The 6,797-nt window shown below is 31.7% G+C and overlaps 1 pseudogene; it reads right to left on the bottom strand.

The window, feature by feature from the left end:
• Positions 1-6,098: 6,098 nt before the first annotated feature.
• LOC144999216 (5S ribosomal RNA) lies at positions 6,099-6,217 on the bottom strand (annotated as a pseudogene).
• Between the last annotated feature and the right edge of the window lie 580 nt (positions 6,218-6,797).

The raw sequence follows: 6,797 nt of genomic DNA, 5'->3' as shown, positions 1-6,797 counted from the left end.
TTGCAACCGACAAACTCACCACCACACCGTTTTACCTTATGCTTTAGTACGTGTAGTTTCAACTAAAATGTACTTAAAATTTTTTGAGAGAAATTAAATGTGTCATTCAGTGTATGTATTCCTTGTTAATATGTATTCATCATTCACATAAATAGTTTAATTGAGGGTATAATATTATTCCACTCACATGAAATACACAAAGCTGTTTGGGAATATATATATATATATATATATATATATATATATATATATATATATATATATATAAATAAAGAGAAAGAAAGGTAGGTTCATATGTTGGTGGATAATTATTATGTGGATATATGGATTAATATGGACCAATTATTTTTAAAAACTTAAATAGCGGTAAAATTATTATATTCAGTATTAATTAATTTTGGTGTTTAATAATTAAAATATTGATTCCTTTGATTTAGGCAACTTAATTTAATTATTTAAAACCCTATCACCAAGACGTCGACCCCAACTTACCTTCTTCCACCCCCTCTCCACCGTCGGCCATTTCTGTAGCCTTCACAGTTCACACCACCGTATATCTCCAATATATACGTTCGATTTCTTTCATATTCCTAACTATCTTTATCAGATTTCAAAAGCGATCCTCAATCCATCATGTTCAGAAGCTTCGTTTGGTTTTTTTTTTAAAAAAAAATTATTCACTTTTTTTAATGTTTGCATCGGCATGGTTTTTATTTGATTTTTAAACGAGTTGCATAATGAGATTCTAATTTAATCTTTGTAGACTTATTTTAATTGCGCCATCGTTCACGTATGTCATATGGACATCGCTTTATTTGGCTGGTGTCAATGACACAGGTTTATCATGTGTTCGTTTAGCTTTATAGAATTATTTTAATTTCGTTTAATCATTTTGTTTTTTTTACATTTTGAGTAATATAGTTATTGTTATGGATTCTATGACGCATTTTGCTTACAAGAAACGAAACTGTATGTATGTTTACGCATTTATTTCATAAAATTCATGAATTTTTGTTTGTTTTGTAAAATATATGTTTCATAAAACTTGAATATGAATTGCAGGTTTACGAAATGGAAGATAGACCATGTCGTAAATAAAAAAGCAAGAACATAGCATAAAATCGTATCATTTGATAAGAACATTCTTTCAAAAATAAAAATGTTGTTCCATTCTTAAAGAATATTATTAGATTCTTAAAGAATGATTTTTTCTATTCTTAAAGAATATTGATCAATTTTATAAAATATATTAGCTTTTTTTTTTATTATATGATTCATATGAGAATGTAGGTATGAATTTCTCATCTATATCTTATTCTTTCAAGAATTTATTGAATTTCTTTTAAATTTAAATAAAATGTAAGCAAGAAAGTCACTTTATTTAAAGAATGAGTCCTATTCTTTAAGAATTCATTTCTTTAAAAATGTTAATTGATTCTTAAAGAATATAATATATTAGATTACATTCACATATTCTTAAAGAATTATATACATAAGGAATAGTAGTTATAAAATCAGAATTATACTAAAAAAAATTAAACAAATTGAAATACCAAATTCCATAAATTAAAAATAAGTAACAATCTATGGAGGCATGAGTGAATTTTGAGACGAGATAATCATTTAACAAAATATACAACATTTCCTATTTTGATGGTAATGCCAATGTACAAAAATGCCCTTACATATCCGTTTTCATTTAGTGAGAGACTATTATTTTATTTGTTTAATTTAATTATGGAGGATAATCAATGTCTTAAATGGTTGCACAACAATGATCTCTACATCGAGATCATAACCTAGCCTTATATATATATATATATATATATATATATATATATATATATATATATATATATATATATATATATATATATATATAATTTGCCAAAGTTTAATATTATTTAATTGGATTTATGTTTTTAGAAAGACAAACTAGTATTAATGACGTACTCGTGCAAAACGACAACGAATAATTCTGGACGGTTATTAATTCATTTCGATGAGAAAGTATGTAGAGATGAATAGCATAATTCAACGTTTTGAGGATGCAACTATATTTATTTCCACATGTTATTTTGGACTAAAAGAAAAATATGTTTACAAAGTTATAATAAAGTTTACCATAATTCTTTTTCAAAAAAAAAAAAGCTAACCATGATTGTATTTGTATAAACAAATCATTTGATCATATCTCTACTATAATCTTAAATTCATTCATTTGGATTTGAAAGCTATATTAAAATAAAAGTGATCTATCTTTTCTTAAATAATGGGAAATGATTTATACACAATAATTTTTTTTATATACAATAATTGATGATTTAAAATGTTATATTGTATAACTTTATAATACATCAATTGCTGTGTATGATTAAAAACTGTTGTATATGAATCACTTTCTTTAAATAATAATTTTAAATTATTTTATCAAAAAATTTAAATTATTACAAAAAGCATAAAATTGCCATAAATAGTATTTTAATCGATGGTGTATAACTAATATATTTAATGCACATAATGTGAACGGTCCTTAGGTGGCAATTAATTAATTTTTTGAGCAACGAGGTCGATTATTAAGATGAATAGTTTCTTTCCATAAACCAAATGATAGATAATTGATGTTAAATATTAATTGGGTTAATTGTTTTAAAATCTTACTTGAAATTTTTATCACATGTTTTGTTTTTTTTTCTTCTTTTGGAGAGATTACATTTTTTTTTAATTTTTAAAATTTTTATTTTCCACTTGTTATTTTATCTATTTTTATTTTATTAATTTAAAATTTCACGTTTAATATGTAATGTAATATGGATGTAAGGTATTTATTAGAAAATATATATATATATATATATATATATATATATATATATATATATATATATATATAATGTATTCAATACATTAAAGCCTTATTAATTTTAATAATTCATTTTTTTCATTTACTTATAAATTCAAAATTTTCAAACTGTTAAAATTTCATATTTTATTTTTTTAAATAAACTAATGTAATACATGAGTCTCACACCTAATTTATATTATATAGTTATAACATGTTTAAAACTTATATTATAACTCAAATTTTTAATGCACATAATGTGAACAATATTTAGGTGGCAATTGAATAGTTTTTTCAGCAACGGGTGATTAGATTCATTCTGATGAATAGTTTCTAGCCAAAAGGTTTTCATAAACCAAATGATAAATAATTCACATTCGGATGGGTAACCGATACCCTAAGGCCACATCCCAACAAGGAAAATGATATAAAGCGAGCTAACCGTCCTACGTCCTATAAATATTATTTATATAACTATACATATCTTGGTATGCATTTGACAATATAAAAGCGTAAAAGAAGTTTTGTAAAACCTTTGAAAGTTTAATACTAAGAAACGATAACTTGATGTCAGTTTATAAAACGATTGAAAGTATTTTGTTTAATATGACAATTTAAGTATAAGGAAAAAACCTTTGTTTGAAACACATTTGTAACAGAGTTTGAAAAGAAACATACAGTATATAAGACAGTTTGGTAAAGAGTTTTAAACATGTAAAAACGTTTAAGAAAGTCATTTGAAGAAGTCTGTTTGGTAAAACAGTTAACGTATAGTAAATCCATTTGCGTGCTAGTTATTAATCACATGTGATTGATATAACAACTAACATGATTTAACTTGTATTCCACCCCCCCCCCCCCCCCCCTTAAAGCATTTATAAATATTTAGAAACATTTAAAAGGTTAATTAAGGGGGTATGAACTTACCTGCAGTGAGTGGATCGGATGGAAGTGTCGGACAAGTGCTTTGTGTCAAGTGAAGACTTAGACACACACAATGATCCTGATAACATATGAAGACATATGTATATATAATTAGTGATTATAACACTAATTAGACATGTATAAACATCCTAATGTGAGGAAAACACTTTGGTCAAAGTGTTAAGAGGCTATCGGGTTGCAACAAAGGAGTGCAAGACCTTATAAGGGAGTTTATGGTCAATAGACCATGTTTGTTGGAGTTTACGGCCCAGGGGAGTTTACCCATGGCCGTAAATTCTTAATTGGGTCACAAGATGAGGCTTAAAACTATTATGACTTAAGTGGTTAAGTGTTCCAAGGCTTAAACAAGAGGTTGGGTGGGTTTAAGATCCAAGAATGGCCTTGTACGGTGTTTATGGTCTGGGGACCACTTCCCCATTAGTTTACAACCGTAAACTCATGGTATGAAGTATCAAATCATGTATTGAAGTCCCTAGTTCAATGGTGTAAGGTTCTATGCTAAGTTCCAAGGCTTACTAAGGTGTTAAGGTGTCATTTGCACCCTTAAAAGGGGTTTACGACCCAAGAACATGTCTTGGCCGTAAACTCCTTGAATCATGTGATTCTTTATGTTTTCTAAGCCCTAAACATGTTAAACCTAATGTACAACGAGTTAGAACAAGAGTACTTACGATCTAGGAGCTTGAATGGTCGATTTTGGTCAAGAACACTAGTGTATGTTCTTGGTGTTCTTGGTGAAACTTGAAGATCTACAAAATGGAATGATTTCACGGATGAAATCATGTAAGATTACTAGTTCATGTAAGATATCAACTAGTTAAGATAATAAGCTTACGAGATTTGAAGATCGGGGGCGAAGATCGGGATGATAGTTGAGAGGATTTCAGCGAAAGGGAAGGAAGGAATGAACAAATGACCAACATATCATCTTGTAAGCAAGAGTTTACGGCCCATATGGAGTTTACGGCTATGAACTCCCATGTGGTGACCGTGAACTCCTTGCAGGAGTGTTTTAGGTCATTTCTTTAAGCTATAACTTCAGCCGATAAACCCCGACACTTATTCTTTAAGTGTACAAGGCTCAGAATGCTCAAATAAACTCCTAATTTTGCTAAAAGATAACATCAATGAGTTTGACTTTTACTGAAGTGTTTGACTGAACTGGATGGAAAATTTCGGGTTGTCACATCATCCCCCTGTTAGAGGGAATTACGTCCCAAAATTGGAATTTAGGTAAGGAGTAGGTATGAATAATCGAGCAAGGAGGTGGGGATACTTCCTAATCGATTGGCTCTTGCGCTCACAAGTGAATTCGAATCCTCGGTTGGTATCCCAATGAACCTTCACAAGTGGGATGCGATGTTGCTTCGTTCGCTTGACCTCTCGGTCGATGGTCACTACGGTTCTTCCACGAAGGCGAGGCTCTTGTTGATCTCGATCTCGTCGTGTGGGATTCTGAGAGTCATGATGGAAAGGTACGTTTTCAAGTTCGAGATGTGAAGGGAAAAATGTATGTTACTGAGTTCGCGGTGTAGGTTAGGTTTGTGAGTTACAGCGTCGATTTTGGTAAGAATCTCGGAGGTCCTAACTCCCTTGGATTTAGCTGTCCATGCTTTTCGAAGCGTATCAAGCCTTCCCAAAGTGAGACTTCCAAAAGAATATGTCTTCTCACTTGGAATCCCAAAAGTTTCCTCCTCTTGCTTCTCTTCCCAGTCAAGGGCCACTCCCTTCTAAGTAAAATTCGTAAGAGGTTTCGTAATCCGCGAGGATTTCTAAATGAACTACGACAGTAGGTCAGCGAGACCTAGAATTTGGCGAATTTCGTAAGCGTCTTCAGTGCTGACAAATTCTCAATGGTTTTGATCCTTGGAAAGGTCCTCAAGAATTCACACATCACTAATTGTGTGTCTTCTAAAACTCGTATTTAGAGAACTTGCGTGAAGCTTATCTAATCGTAATGTTTCCATGGTTCGTTGTAGATGCTCTTTATGATTTCCTTCTTACTACGAGAGTAGATAGGTAAGTCATTTATAAGGATAATGACGAACTGATCCAAGTAAGAATGTCATACCCTATTAATTAAGTTCATGAATACTACGGACGTATAAGTCCTATCCGAAGGATATCACTACGGACTCATAGCGTTCACATCGAGTTTAGAAGATTGTCCTCAGGACATCCTTCACTAGCACTTGTAACTGGTGATATTCAGATCTTGGGTCCATTTCTGAAATGCACCTCGTTCCTTGCGGTTGATAAACCAATTCATATATGTGAGGCAGAAGGTAATGATTTCTAATGGAAGTCATGTTGAGGTCTGCACCAAGAGGATTTCCCAAGGTGTTACCCATCATAGTACTTCTCTCGCCTAAGCACGTTTAATTGCGGAGTTCTGATGGGATCCGATGCATTAGTGCTGGTATGATCGCACCCGCTGAAGTCTGTCTTCTTGAAGAATAAGACTGGAGCACTCAAAAGTGAGGAACTTGGTCTTATAATTCCATTGTTGGGTAGTCGTTAAGCTGTCTGAACAGTTCTTGTATCTCCATGGGCGTTAGACCATAGGGCGATCTGGTTACAGGAGCAACATTGGGTTCTAAGTTTGTTCGCATGACGATGCGAGCACTAGTAATCTTGGGCAGTCTCCGTCCTGAAGTGCATTTTAGAAGTCATACATGGTTCATCAATCTCAATCTCATGTATACAAGTCGTATATAATTAAGATTGAAAAGGTAGTCAACTAAATGATTCTTCTTTAACCTCACATCCCAACGAGGAAAAGAGTTAAAGTGGAATAATCAATTCTAAACCTGTAGAACATTGATTATATACCACCCCTGTGTATACATTCTTCAGTGATAGATCAAACGTAAGGGTCCTTGGTTTGAACTTGACGTACTGTACGAGTGGTACTTCGGGGAGGTTTGTTGATGTTTCTTCGGAAAGGATAAGGAATATGAGGTACTCTATGCATGAGTACTTCGGAGTTCTAGAATGATGTCTTCGCTAGAAA

The sequence above is a fragment of the Lactuca saligna genome, chromosome 5, assembly GCF_052625555.1.
Source record: "Lactuca saligna cultivar CGN05327 chromosome 5, ASM5262555v1, whole genome shotgun sequence".
Classification (NCBI taxonomy): domain Eukaryota; kingdom Viridiplantae; phylum Streptophyta; class Magnoliopsida; order Asterales; family Asteraceae; genus Lactuca; species Lactuca saligna.
Note: the sequence above shows the minus strand (reverse complement) of the source record. Positions and strands in the feature narration are given on the sequence as shown.